At 41.0% G+C, this 15,592-nt stretch overlaps 1 protein-coding gene across 3 annotated transcripts in view; it reads left to right on the top strand.

Moving 5' to 3' along the window:
* FOXN3 (forkhead box N3) overlaps positions 1–15,592 on the top strand; it is a 166,295-nt gene that overhangs the window by 114,129 nt on the left and 36,574 nt on the right. The gene's annotated exons all lie outside the window — the stretch shown is intronic.

Below are 15,592 nucleotides of genomic sequence, written 5' to 3'. Positions count from 1 at the left end.
TCAGAGGGAAACAACAGTAAATTTATTTATTTTAAACAAAATGTATACCCCACCTTTCTGTCCTCACTAGGCCATCAAGGCAGCTGTACTGAGCATTTCCTCTTTTCCTAACAGTTAAATTTACTTTCCGGACATAAGTTTCCTTTCCTAGCATTTGAAATCCAGGTGAATTAATATTAGACTTAATACAGGGGGCATTTGCCTAATTAAAGAGTCATCCAAATTTTACTCATTGCTCTTTTTTAGATTTTATGAAACAGCATCCTGTTAGACACCTCTCCTTCAAAAATACTTTTATCCTGCCTAGAGATGATTTTTTTAAAGGCCAAGTTAAACCATGCTATGGGATGTTGCTAAAAATGGCTTCCTGGCAGCCAGCTGTCCTATAAAGCTCCCCTGGAATGTCTGTGAACATTTATCCTGCGATTTGAGGTCACCAGAGTGACCCTGAAAAACAGTAGACCTACGCTGTAACTAACCAGATAGTTTGAATTAAAATCTCCGTTGGGAAGCAGCTTTGAAAAGATCTGAGGTAGCGAACAGGTTCATAATGGGAAAGGCTGACCTTCAAGTAAGCTGGGCCCAGAAAGCATAGGACTTTAAAGTTCAGAGATTGTCCTGCCATTTGGCTCCAGACAGCATATTGTTAGCCACTGTATCTGTTCCAAAATGGAGAGTGATCCTTTTCCCATTTGCATGCTCTAACCACTAGACACATACCTCCTTTTGTAGCAATTGCAGCATCATAGTTTTAAGTACCACCCTAAATAGGTCATGTTACTGTAGTCTGGCCTTAAGGTCACGTGGATCAGCACAGCCAGGTCTTCAGAACTCACAAATGAAGATAATTTCAGTACCAAGTGCGGCTTATAATAATGTGTTCTTTGCCACTGAATTTACTTTAGTGTAGGATTCATTCATCATAGACTTGTAGAGTTGGAAGGACGCATACAGGCCATCTAGTCCAGGGGTAGGGAACCTGCGGCTCTCCAGATGTTCAGGAACTACAATTCCCATCAGCCTCTGTCAGCATGGCCAATTGGCCATGCTGGTAGGGGCTGATGGAAATTGTAGTTCCTGAACATCTGGAGAGCCGCAGGTTCCCTACCCCTGATCTAGTCCAACCATCTGCTCAATAAAGGTGGACCAAAAGCATTCCTGACAAGTGTTCAGTCACTACTTGGACAGCCAGTTCAACTGCTGAACTACTGTTACTGTAAAAGCATTTTTCCTAATTTCCTAATTCCTAAAAAAAAAAGCTGGTACTGGGAATTTTTAGAAAACAATTTTAATATTCGAGGCTCTTTACAGAGGCATCTGTGTTCAGTCCTACCATATCCAAAGTCTTCTCTTTACTGACCAGCTTCTCCTCTGTCTCTTGAGGAGTTTTAAGATAGTGTTTTAAAATGTATGTTGGCAGCCCTGAACCCTGCTTTGGCTCGTCCACACACTGGTACACACAACTCTGCCTCTGAGCTGAGTATCATCAACAAACTGATAATGTTGAACCTTTGGACAATTTCAGGCTCTCACATATAAGCTGAACCGCATGATCAAACTTCGAGGAACCTCACACGATAGAGCCCATGCCAATGATGTTTTGTATGCCCAGATTGAAATAATTTTAACGCCATGTCTTTTGTGAAGGAGACCCTCACCACGGGGTTCTGTTTTCACCAGTATCCTTGGGTTAGGGATGTTAGGTGGGTTCTGAGCTTGTGCATTTGCTGGTAGAAGCAGGCCAGATATTTTCCTAAACATTTGATGTTTGAATTCGTATAAACTGTCGATATGATTCTCAGTCTTTAGAGTAGAGTGGTTTTGGAAATTTGATAAACAGGTTCTTCTTTTGCTTGGTATTGTTTGTGGAATTAGTCCTACTGTTGCTTGGTAATAAACCTGATCGCTGTGACCCAATGGCTAGATATTAGTGAATTCCTGCAGTTCTGTAATCTCAGTAATAGTTTTATATTTGAGCTAAATAATGTCATGGGTGAACTGAGACCAGCCAAAGAAAAACAGTAGGCAGCAGAATGAAGGCTGTTATTGGTTTAGTCTCTAGCATAAAGTAAGGAAGAAAAAGGCCTCAGGCACTTACGCGAGAAATGTAATTTCTAAAGAGCACTTAGTGCTAGCTAGCAAAGTAGGCTGCGGTTTCTTTTTTTCTGATGTGCTTATGGATTACGAAGGGTACAAGCAAAAGAAGAGGAGAGCCGTAAGAGATTAGCTTTCATTTCTTTTGATAATATGAAGCCAAGTGTGTGAACTGGATTGGCTGCATAGTAGATGCCAAGATTGTGTGAAGAAGAAAAAGGTGAACTCTTTCGTTGTGATGAAATTACGAAAAGTAAAGTATTGGGTAGTGAACACAGAGCACACTTTATTTCTCCTGGAGTCCCCTTCCCCCATAGGAACATATACAGAACAGGAGCTCTTCTGTGTGCCCTCTTGTGGAAAGAAGAATGTGGGGTGACATCGCCTTTCTGCTTTGTTAGTTGCTTTTAACATCTTCCTGCTAATAGCACTGAGAACTTAAATGCAAACACCAGGCAGGTAGCATGGTGGCCCTGTTCTTAGTCTAGATCAGTGATTCCCAGCATGGCTCCTGTGGCTACCAAGCAGAAATCCAGTCCTGGTTTTCCTTCACCTCAGTGGAGCAGACTGCCTCACTAGAGCCCAAGAGGCGTCACCTTTGTGTCAGCAGAGGGACCAGTTTAGAAAAAGCTACTTCCAGGATAGGAAGATGACAATCTCCCAACATTTTTTGACTAGCTTCTGTAACCCCTAGTAGCCATTTTGTTGTGGGAGTGCCTATTCCACATTCTCAAAACTACAAAAGAGAATACAGGGTCAATAGGAAGGGGAGACCTCTGGCTTATATTTTTTTAGACCTTAAGATGAAGAAACTTTTCTCAGTGGTTCCCCTCCCTTGTAAGTGCCTCCAACAAGGCATCTGTAGGTAGAGTTGCCACTGGGTGGGGAGTAAACTGCCCTATCACTTAACGCACCATGGTGCAGAGTGAAGCTTCCAGACTGCTGTCAAAGATCTGCTTACAAAGTTGGCCAAGTCAGAGTTTGCCATTGTTTATTCATGCTTCAGACTGCCAACAGTTCTAGTCAGGAACTACTCAAAGCTAGAACCTTTAGGGGAGCAAACAATACACGAGCTTTCTGAATTTTTTGCCATTAGACTCAGCGCCCAGGATGACGCATGGGAATACACAGTTATTTTCACAGTTGGATGGAAATAAACTGGTCTGAAAGAAGCATCTTCTCCCTTATGCTATATTTAGGCATGCAACAGACTTCTGTGTCAATTTTTTTTTAAAAAAACGGGTATAGTACCAAAATAGTCTTTCTTGGTTAGTGTTGAAATGTACAGTTTTGAGTCATGTATTTTTAAACTGAAGCGGTAATTTTTGGCAACTCTTCAGGGAGTTTAATATTTATCCATGGTTTCATATTTGTTGAAAGTTTTCACGGAAGCCCTGAATGTTCTAATCAAAATAAATGTTCAACATAGTGAAACAAACTTAAATTACTCAGTGCTCATTAATTGAAGTACATGAGCTGAAACTAGTGCATACTGTGCATGTTCTGTTACATCTAAATCGGGAGTCCCCAACCTTTTTGAGGCTACAGGCCCCTTTGGAATGTTGAGAAAGGGTGGGGGGCACAACTACAAAATGGCTGCCACAAAAGACGAAGCCAACCCACAGTTTCTGGGAGTGAGGTCAAAATTTCAAGCAGAGGTTTTGTTTAATGGGATGCCTTTTTAAATGAATATATTGTTTAAAAGTATTTCCTAGTATGCACACAGCTTACTTTCAGTCCTGCATCAAAACTCTTTGTGATGTGGACGCAGCAGCCGCTGAAGCTACTTTCAAAATATCTGCTCAGGCAGTCAGATCTCCAGTGGCCAACCAGAAGTCGTGTTGGGCAAAAAAACCCTTTCTGACCCCACCTACTTTCTAAATGCACTTGGTGGGTGCTGGGAAAGATATTGGCAAGTATCTGGGATTTTTCAAAAGAACTGCTAGTTTAGCGATTTTCCAAAAACTTGGGTTGGGGGAAATGAAACAGGGCAGACTCCTCCAGGCTCCACATTGGTTTAAATCATTTAAATCTAATTTAAATAATTCTGCAACAGGTTAGGAATGGTCACTTTCTTAGAGAACCCTTCTTTGCCTTGTGAAGGATTGTGGGCTCCAGTGAATATATGAGTCTTATCCTCTGTCCATATTACCTAGTACCATCTACTCTGACTGGTTGCAACTCTCCAAGGGCTTGGAGACAGAGAGATGTATTCTGTCCAGCTCTCTCTTAGGTATCAATTGAATGTGGGACATTATGTCGGCAAAATATGCGCTTTTCCACTAAGTTATAGGCAAAATATGTTCTCTCCCACTAAATTATCGGCAACCTTCTGTTCTAATATACAAATACAAAAGCTGTATTCACAAGTTAAATGAAACGTGCATACAGTCCATGTAGATGAACGCTTGTCCAGGAATCTACTGGTCCTTAGATTTCATTTGTAATGTGATTGTGTGTTGGCTGTTTTTTTTTTTACAAACAGTATGCACATATATGAAGATTGTACTTAGGTTCTCAGTTAACATGTGAACAGGGCTAAAGTTGATTGCAAAGATGGTGAAATCTTAAGATATGCCAAGGTTGAAAAGCTCACCTTAAACATCCTGGCAAACAGCTTCAAAATTACTAAACACACACCACTGAGAAACTGCACATTTCACCAATGACCAAACCAGCAGTAAATCTGAGATGCATTAATAATGGACAAGACCTCATGATGTATTACAAAATATAAAAAAACAATGCGCTCAGACACTGTAAGTCAGCCAATAATCAACGTTACAGGACTGGGACTGCAAAATTAGAAGACAGTGAAGACAAAAAGTCTAAGGCCTGACATACCATAAACAAAGCAGAAAAGAGATTTCAAAAATAGAGATAAGAAAAAGCAAAGTAACACATAGAGGAATAAGCAGTACAATAGACCACAATCCTGAGCCTGTATAGAAGCCACCCTGCTGAATCATTCCATTACACTTTGGCCTCTTTTCTTTTTAAAAACACCTTCCGGAACATTTCTGTTCAGTCATTCATCAGAATGGGTAGAGAAGCATGGGTATATTTCTGATCTCCTTAGGCAAGCTATTCAATGGCCTGTTTCACACAGTGAATTTATAATGGTTGTGATAAAATAACCCGTTTTTCTGTTTACTGGTTCACATGCATCCCGTGCAGGCAGTAATTGGAGCCCACGGAAACAATCCGGGATGCTGTTGTGCCTTCACGCAGAGAAGCTTCTTCTTTTTTTAAATTTCCGCCAAACCATGTGTAGCTATCCAGGCATGCAGAGGTGAACCCTCACGGCCATGCCAGCTGTCCCACAATATGACCAGCTGCACCTGTGGAGCTGCACAGATGTAACTCACAAAATTAATAAAAGGAAAAGGGGTCTCCCTGGAACAACTGGGCAATGATGGGCAGCTTTTCCCTCACTGTGGAGGGTGCGATGGAAGTGCCTCCTGCCTGGCTGTTCGTCCAACCTGGGATTTTTCAAAAGAACTGCTAGTTTAGCGATTTTCAAAAAACTTGGGTTGGGGGAAATAAAACGGGGCAGACTCATTTTGGAGGCGGGACCTGTGCAAAGCCCTCCCCCAGTGGATTTTATAGCATCCTACATTGTGTTTGTTGGCCCGTGCGGAATGGGCCTATGAGCAGGATCACAGCAATGAAAGCTCAGTTATGAGCCACTATTTGTTTTTACCCATTTGCAAAGTGGCACCTTCAGAAGGCTTTGTTCGAATGATTGAAGCTGTCATGGTGGAGCACAGCAGGAGAAGGGGTCCAGCAAATAAGTGGGGCCAAGGCCACTGACGGTGAAGCAACCAGTCTTGAACAACAACCATCTGAATCTGGTCCATAAGGAACATTTTAATCAAGCCAACGCATATCCCTTGATTTCTGCTTCCAGACATCTCAACAAGATGGCATGGTCCACAGTATGAAAGGCTGCTGATGAATGCAATAGGAGCATCAACTAGTCATTGCCTTGATGTACATTCAAATAGAAATAATATTGTAGCCTGACCTGAAGCCTGAAAGGGGTCTGCAGTAGATGATTCTATCTAGAAAGACCTGGAGTTATTCAGTAGCTGCCCTTTCAGTCATTTTGCACAAAAAGTGCAAGACAAAGCAATAATTGCCCTCATCTTTCTTCTCTAGCAGTGGTTTTTATGCTACATGAAAAGACAACCACCTGTTTCAGTGACTGAGAAAAGGCACCCTGGGTTGATGATTGATTTACGATGGAGATCAGAGACTCGTTAATGTGATCTTTGCATGATTTCAGGCATACAAAGGATTCAGCTACAAATGGTGACCTTCCCAGATCCCCCAGTTCTATCCATCATATTGAAGTGACCAGTAAATAGAACAGGTGGTTTGTAGGACATTTCTGCTTCTAATAGATGCTGGCTTGGAGAAAAAGAGTAGCAGTGGCGTCGGAGGTTAAGAGCTCGTGTATCTAATCTGGAGGAACTGGGTTTGATTCCCTGCTCTGCCACTTGAGTTGTGGAGGCTTATCTGGGGAATTCAGATTAGCCTGTACACTCCCACACACGCCAGCTGGGTGACCTTGGGCTAGTCACAGCTTCTCGGAGCTCTCTCAGCCCCCCCCCCCCCACCTCACAGGGTGTTTGTTGTGACGGGGGAAGGGCACGGAGATTGTAAGCCCCTTTGAGTCTCCTACCGGAGAGAAAGGGGGGATATAAATCCAAACTCTTCTTCTTCTCAAATCAGGCAGGTGAATGAATATCTGTCCCAACTTCCCTTTTTTTCCAGCTGAATTGGTCCTGTTTTTTTTTTTTTTGCCTTCTTCATTTTTTCAGTGCTGTTCTTCTAGATCATCTGCTTCATCCCTTTAAGCTTCTCTTGGCCATCTCACTTCTGTCGGTTGCCTTATCTCTAAATAGGTCCAGCAAGAAAAGAGAGTGAGGGTTGAGCTTGCTTGCTTGCTTGCTTGTTTTGAGCACTTGAAGTCACAGAAGCTTCCTTACCTTTACTGTGTCAAACTCATTTCACCCAGATTTTGAAGGCAATGAATGGGGCAATTTCTCTCAAGCAGAATCTTGAGTCTTTTTGAGTTTGAGATCTTGTTTGGGCACTTCTTCAAACGGGGTACTTCACCAGCCCTTCACTGAGCCTCTTTTAGGTAATCACTATCCATTCCTCCTTTCTTATTTTAAGTTTTGTAGTTGGCTGTCTCTCTAACATATACACACAGAGGGGCATGTGGGGTTGGACTCACTCAGCAAGGTAGCCCACTAAGAAGCGAACTTGTTGAACTGTTTACTGTGCAATACAAAGAACTGGAAACAGTGGGAGATTAAAGTTGAACAGGATGAGGCTGCATCTAGTGCAAATTTAGCGTTCTGTCAACCCAGTAAAATTCTGAAACCTGTTAAACTTGCTGGTGTTTAACTTCCCTTATCTCTCATTCCCAAATATATTGCTGTGACCTTTATTTGAATCGCATAGCAACAGTATTTTGTTTTCTTTGGGCTTGCTTTATGAAACAAGGTTTCACCTGGTGACATCTAGCCACAGTCCTTGGTTTGCAAGGCATTGTGCAGAAGAAATTATACCTGGCTTCATTCTTTCAACAGTAGGGAGGTAATAAATCTTAAAAGTACTTTGCCCAATTCGGAGATCCATTGTTTTCTGCCTACTCCCCTCAAGTGCAACTATGGGCTTGAGAAGTACAGTGAAGATTTAGTTTTGTAGTCCTAGGATTACGAATCTGGAAGAAAACTTTGTGGGTATTGAATCTTACCCTCTGAACCTAAAAAACCTCCTATAGAAAAAAATACTTGCTATTTTTAAAAAACAACAACATTCTAATTACTCTAATATGGGCCCAGTTCATGCATGAAAGCTGCTTGAACAAGCAATTGAGTGGAAACTGCACTCTGTAGTACAGTTTGCAAAATGTGTAGCACAATGGTTGCTTCCAAGGTGGTTAATAGTGTAAGAAAGGGAATAAAAATTCTACGATCAAATAGGTATGTGAAGCAGTTTCCCATTTGCTGCTATAATTAGTCTCTGAAAGTTGCAGTGATAATGGTTACATTTGCAGGTTCCAGTGGATCAACCTTTATGCAGTTATATTTTCACATACTGCAAATCCCTAGCACTGATTATGTATCATAACTAGGCCATAATGGGTATAGGGTAAGAAGCAGCATCCCTGAGCTTCGTTTGAGCCTCCAAGACCTTTTCACTGACCTTTGACTATTTGCCCTTGATTTAGGTGTCCTAAATGCATGTTTGTTACTCTGTGTGAAATTATTAAAACTGTTGCTTTTAAGCATACTGTACTAATGATATTTTGCTGGCTTAAAGATAATCAGAGCACTTTGGTGAGTGTGTTATATGTTACATTGGAAATATAGATTGTTATTTTTGGACTAGAAAAAAATGGTTATAGAGTATTATAAAAGCACAAAAGAGACTCTGAGTGCTAGCCCTACGAGTCTGATGAGAACGTCTAGCTTTTCCTCAGCAATGGATAGTAGGATTGCTATTGCATAGAAGAGAAGGCTGAATTAGCACAGTCAACAGAAGTTGCTTCTTGCAAATATTTTAGAGCTGCTTATTATACACTGAGATTTTTCTACCCCCTACTGGACATATAAAGAAGCAGGCCATTTGTGTTTCCTAAAATGGCAGTCATCTTAGTTCATTTGAGAGGTAATTTTAAAGTTTCCGTTCTCTCTCTCTCTCTCTCTCTCTCTCTCTCTCCCTCTCCCTCCCTCCCTCCCTCCCCCCCCCCACTTCCATTTTGTAGCCCTGACAGGGTCACCAGATTAGAATGGAGCTCCATTGTTCAGAGGTCATTTCCAAATGCATTTGATTTTCTCTAGAGAATTATAAGTGGAGATTAGCATTCAGAAAGAGTAGAAAGAGGTGTGTAAGGTTAATGCATTGTGATTTTCTTTAGTTTATGTTTGATATTGTCTTATCAAGATGATTGTAAAAACACCCTTTTGGATTTGATTTAGTAGACAAAATAGGGAGGGTGTCCCCATTAGTACTGAGTACAAAAGGGTATCACATTTTAAACCTTCTGTTTTTCCCCCTGCTGTCTGAAAATGCAGCTCATCCAGTTGTGATTTTTTAAAAATTATTATTCATACTCCTTTATAAACTTTTCTCATATATAGTTTTACTTGACTGTGCAGAGGAACTATTGATATTTCTTCCCACCACAATAAATTCAGGAGCCATTCATTAGGGAAATGAGGACCTGCACAGGAGGACAACATGAGAAAATGAGGAAGATCTATTGAATGAAAAGTTAATTTTGCAAAATTATGAAAGATGTACCAACCTTGTAAAATCCCACAGCTCTTAGTCAGTGGGGTTAACAAACTCATCTCAGCACAATTCAATATGGCTGCCTGTGGAGAACATCCAACAGCCATTCTCCCAAGAAATATCATGGTCCTCAATCCTCTATTTCCATGCTCCAGTAGCATGGCAAAATGAGAGCTTTCAGATGTTCCAGAGGGAAATGGGATTTAATCTGCAATTAATACCAGTTCTGAGAACTTCATATTGTTGCCTGTTGATATTTTGGATGAGAGAAGAGAGAGGGGGGTCATTTTACATGTTCAAAGGGTCAGTCAGCTGTTCTGCCAGTGGGATTATCTTTTGTAGATGCCTTGGCCTTTCACCTGGTACATAAAGCTAGTTGATTTTGCTTTTAAAAACAAGCATTCAAAATAACTCTTGCGTTAATGAACTCTTTGGCAATTCCTTACTTTTAATCTACTCCTTTAGGAAGGAGTTGCATCGCAGTATAACAGCAGGCATCAGGTTTTTAAGCTACGATCCTGCCTCAGTTTTTAGCATTCATAATTATAGATGGTAAAAAGGGTTTCCCAAATTGCCTGTTTACCAAAAGCATGTCAAATCCTTTTAGAAGAAGTGGAAGCAACACTTCCTGTGTTTAATGAAATTGCTGTATGCCATTTGAACCGTTACAATGCAGATGTGTGTATGTTGGTAGACCAAAACTTTGGGATATCCATTTTATGAAATTCTGCTTGTGCCTGGCTGAACTTCTCATGTAAGTATGGATAAAAATTTTGATTGTACTATACAGGAAAACATCAGGAATTATAATGCAGTAATAAACTTTATTAACTTTTAAAGCATCATTTCCAAACTTATTATAGTGGTGTCATTATTTTATCAGAAATGAAATTGGAAGCACTCTTCACTTTTGCATCGGAAAATGTTCATTTTATTAATTTATTTACAGAACCTATAACTTGCCTTTCTGCCAGTCAAGGACACCAAGACATCTTCTTGTTACTTTTCTTACTCAGTTCTTTCTCTTACACACTTCACATATATTTTCAATGGAATACAGATCTCTGTCTGGGGCACTAGTTGCCTACCTGTAGCAGCAATTCATTACAGAGAGACAAATGATAAACCTTCTGTGGTGGGGCAGGGGGAGTAATGCAACTGCGTTTCTGCGTTGGAAATGATTAAATTCTCCAAATACTCAGTGCAAGATTGCAAAAGAATGTGATCTCAGTGAATCAAGCAGAGAAGGAGCATGTAACCTCCTGTATATGAGTTAGCATGTGTGTTCATCTAGTTCTCTGGAGCTTTTAAATATCCTCTTAATTTTTCTGCACAAGTACTATTCTTTATAACATCACTTTTGGAGGAGGAGTTTGTAGTTTAGGACTTTCAGCTGTGGAATTGCCTCCTTTGGGAATCTTGTCTGGCCCAAACATTAACTACCCCCAAAAAGGAAGAGAGGGTCATGTTCAGTGTGTGGCAACACAAGAATCTGGAGTGTTTCCTGGTACTTTGTTGACATACTAAATCTGGTTGCTAATCATCTTAGATCTGCATGATGCTATATTAAAGCGGTCTTGACATTTTGCTCCACTTCTGTTTCTGCCATGTAACTAATGAGGAAGACCATATCCACACAAATGTGTATGGGGGTTTTTTTCTGCTGCATAGAGGGTAATGAGATAGAACTATGGGTAAAAAGAGAGCTGTGGAGCGTTAAAGTAAAAATATCAAAGTAAAACATCTGTGAGTCCCAGGAAAAAGCACGAGTTGGATCCATATGCAACCAACCATGGCGTGTTTCTCTTATCCACTATTAAGCGTTTTGTCTGCATTCTAAACCATAGCTTGGGATTGGGCATAAACCACAAAACTGGAAAAATATTGGCTGGTGAATTTAAGTTGCACTAACATGGAGCTCTATAAGGCCCCTTCTGCACACGCAAAATAATGCATTTTCAAACCACTTTCACAACTGTTTGCAAGTGGATTTTGCCATTCCACACAGCTTCAAAGAGCACTGAAAGCAGTTTGAAAGTGCATTATTCTGCATGTGCGGAATGAACCTGAGTTAAGGTAATTTCCCCCAGCTCTGTGTCCCTTTGAAGCTTTCAGCCCTCAAATGTTTGAAGCTCTTTTCTTCAGTGATCATGCTCCGATTATTTTCATTCATTCATGAGAATTGAAGGGCCAGTTGATATGGATTCACTCTAGTGAGAAATTTAATGTAACAGAAGAAAGAAGAGCAAAGGTTGAAAGAAGAGAGCTTAACTTCTTCAGCTAGTAGTAGCTTTTGTAACTCTATCCATTTTTAATTCAGTAGTTGCATGCCATTATCACATACTAAATGTAATTCAACAGCAGTTCTTGAACATAATGAAAAAAATAAGCAGGAGAACGATTTCTGTTATCAGTGATACATATTGTTCAGTGATGAACTTTATGAAAACCATTCTGAAAACACTAACAATGGCTCATTTGAACCTGGGAATTGCTGTCCTAGAAAAGATTAATGGCCTACACAGCCTTGGTATCTTCTCAGTGCAGTGTCTTGTACTAGACGATTATAAAAAGCATATAAAAGCCAGTGTAATTTCAGGCAAAGTGATGTGCTCTAGATTGCAGAAGGACATTTCTTTCTTTCTTGGTGTTAATGGCAATTGAAAAATACTGTCCTTTTATGACACAGTTAGATTTCCTGTGCATTTGCCTGTTACTTCTTTTTTTAAACCGAGAGGCTGAGTTTGCAGTAATACCCAACAATATCTATTAGCAATTTCTACTTTAGTGTCCAATTATAGTCAGTTACAGATTTGCTAAATCTGAGCCTGGCCTTGAGCTGGGAAAGGGTGGGATATTAAAATAAAATAAATAAATGCAGTCAGTACCGCAGAAACAAATGTTAGCGAGCAGCAAGTGCATTATATAACTTTCTGCACATATGATACATGGATGAAACAGGAAGAGATCTGGAATAGTGTTCTATTGATGGATATGCCGACAGTCAGGAATCTGCATGTGCATTTTTTTCCAGCTTCCTATAGCCTTTGATTCACAATGGTTAAAGCATTGTCCTGTCCAGCATGGGTTGTAAGCATGATTATGTGAATTACTTAATGTACCGCTGTATGGGTCACACAGAGGTAACAATCCTGAGCCCTTCGGGGGAGGGCGGTATACAAACAGTATTATTATTATTATTATTATTATTATTATTATTATTATTAATAATAATAATAATAATAATAATAATAATAATAATAATAATAATAATAGAATACAGACAGACAGACACCTGGCACACAACACTCCAGACATAACAGTGATAGAGAAAAAACATGTTTGGATCATAGATGTTGCTGTGCCAGTTGACAGCAGGGTAGAGGACAAAGAGCTGGAAAAGATCACAAAATACAAGGACCTACAAATTGAAGTTGAACGATTGTGGCAAAAAACAACAACAGTAATCCCACTAGTAGTCGGTGCTCTAGGAGGAATCCCAAGAAATCTTGAAAAACATCTGGAAAGCCTAAACTTGGACAGAACATCAGTCCACATGCTGCAGAAAGCAGCACTTCTAGGAACTGCACATATTCTACGCAAATACCTCTAATATCCTAGGTCCTTGGGAAGGTCTCGATATTCAGAGATGAATTCCAGACACTTGTGCTGTGCTGTTACGTGTATAACAACAACAACAACAACAACAACAATAATCCATGCAGCAAATGCTTGGGCCAGGATCCAGTAAACAAGATCTTTGGACTTGTGATTTTTGAGTTGCGGTCTCCCATGACATTGTAAACCTTTGTTAAGCTTTCAAAAAAGTCTTTGAAGTAGCGTTTTAAAATTAGGATAGCTACCTCTCTAGTGAAAGTGTGGAAGCCCTTGGAGTAGCATTCAGAATAATCGCACAATCATGGAAGGGGAGATTTTGGAGAGGATTTCCAAATATTTCCCATTCCCACAATTTTCTAAGAGCCCCCAGACTTGGTGGCTTCGTTCTAATTGCACGGACATCAATATGGGATCATTCACAGGCAAAGTAGTTCTTCCCATGTGCACGAGCGACTTTCCCAGATAGGTGGGAAAATAAACCTTGTAAGGAAAAATGAAACAAAAAAGAGAAACACAAAATTTACCGAAGCCCTCCAATGGAAACTGGATTTTAGAAAGAGGGCTTTCTTAAAGAGGCTGAGAGTCTGCATGACTGTGGAGGAAAGTGCTGTCAAGTCGCAACCAACCTTTGGTAACCCCTGTTGGGTTTTCCTGGAAAAGGACACACAGAGGGGGTTTGTCATTGCCTGCTTTTGTGTAGCATCCCTGGACTTCTTTTGTGTTCTCCCATCGCCGTGGTGGCGAACCTATGGCACTCCAGATGTTCATGGACTACAATTCCCATCAGCCCTTGCCAGCATGGCCAATTGGCCAATTCGCCATGCTGGCAGGGGCTGATGGGAATTGCAGTCCATGAACATCTGGAGTGCCATAGGTTCGCCACCACTGTCCTATCGAAAAATTGACGAGGGTCGTCTGCTTAGCTTCTGAGATTTGTTGAGACTGGGCTAGACTGGGCCATTCAGGTCAGTGTACTGTGTGACTGTAGGAATATAGCTTTATAAAACGGCATCCAGGACTAACTCCCCCCCGCCCCCCGCCTCAACTGTGCCCTAACAAACTCAATGTGGAGATCAGGAGTGGGGCCAACAAACTCCACTTGGAAATGGGAGGCAGGCCAGGCCCATTTGATGCTGGCCTCAACTCGCTTGGGTCTAGCCTTAAACTGCAGGATCAGACTGAGTATCGGGAGCTGACCAGCTCTAGCTTTATACTGTTGGCTCCGCCACCAAATTGGAGGGAACACACGTGCACAGGAAACATGTGGACTGTTCTGAATATTTTATTCCAGCCAAAGAGTGCTGCAGGACACCGTGTCTGTTGTCCATTGTGGTCTAGACAAATTCTCTAATGAGCCTGGACACTCTCTCTCTCTCTCTCTCTCTCTCTCTCTCTCACACACACACACACACACACACACACACACACACACACACACACACACACACACACACAAACAAAGAGTGCAACAGGCATGAGCTCACAAAAAAGTTGCCTTCTCTTCTAGAACAGATAATCAGCTCAAATCAGACCCAAAGAAGTACTGTGTGGTCGCAAAGCTTTGCGCTGATCCTGCATTTGTTGTGTTGGCGATCAAAACAGTGTCAGCATCAGCTTAAAAAGGAATTGAAAGATGGCACGGAAAAAGTGTGTGTGTGTGTTTCTGTTTGTCTGAAGTGGCCATTATGGTCTTTTACATTGTGCAAGGTCTGTATTTATTAATAGATGGTAGGGCTTTTATACTCCATTACGTTATTACCCTTGAAATTGAACTGCATTTATAACAAACATGAAACATGCATTTTTTAATGCTAAAATGTGATTCTCCAACATAATACCCAAAATAAAGTGCCAAGAAGCTATTAACAGCAAATTGAATTTTGTGGTATGTAATTTAGTATAAATAGTGACAAGTATTTCTCTCCCTCCCCCCCACCCCGCCCCCCGCCGCCACCTCACCTCGAGTCCATGAGTCATTCACTTTAGCAGTACAGAGGCTGCAGTCAACAAGGGTGTGCATTTTTATGTCTGCTTCAATTGCACACTTCATTTATTTGGACATGGCATAGGCGGCATCTCTGTCACACGGCATCGCTACACGATTAGCAAGTTTCGCCTTTAGGGCAGCTGGGACGCTTTGCTGGGGCAGATGTTCTTTTCAGCTTATTCACTGGCCATTCTTGGTTGTTTACCGTTGTCATGGTTACCTCTATTTCCATGGCAGCCGTGCGGCCTCCTCTTGGAGACAAGTGAATATAGTTATAAAAGGATCATATTTTGCTCTGTGTCCCTTGCTTACCATCTGTCAGCCGACTGTGTTTGATGGATTCAAAAACCGATTAAGGATAACAGCAGACAATTGATGATTCTTGTATTAAAAGTAGCACACTGAGGCAAATGGTTTGCTGGCAGTTCTCTCATTTTGTACTTTAAAAAAAAGTTCTGTGTGCAGATGTGGTTTAAATTCTTGGTAGTACTGGAAAAAGCAAGACCAAAGGCCATATTTTGAGTTTGGCTTGGGTAGAGTTATTCAGCTTGTCTAGTCTACTATCTACTTGCTCTGCCA

This window comes from Sphaerodactylus townsendi, linkage group LG02, assembly GCF_021028975.2.
Source record: "Sphaerodactylus townsendi isolate TG3544 linkage group LG02, MPM_Stown_v2.3, whole genome shotgun sequence".
NCBI classification, from domain to species: Eukaryota; Metazoa; Chordata; class Lepidosauria; order Squamata; family Sphaerodactylidae; genus Sphaerodactylus; species Sphaerodactylus townsendi.
This window is presented reverse-complemented; position numbering and strand designations above follow the sequence as displayed.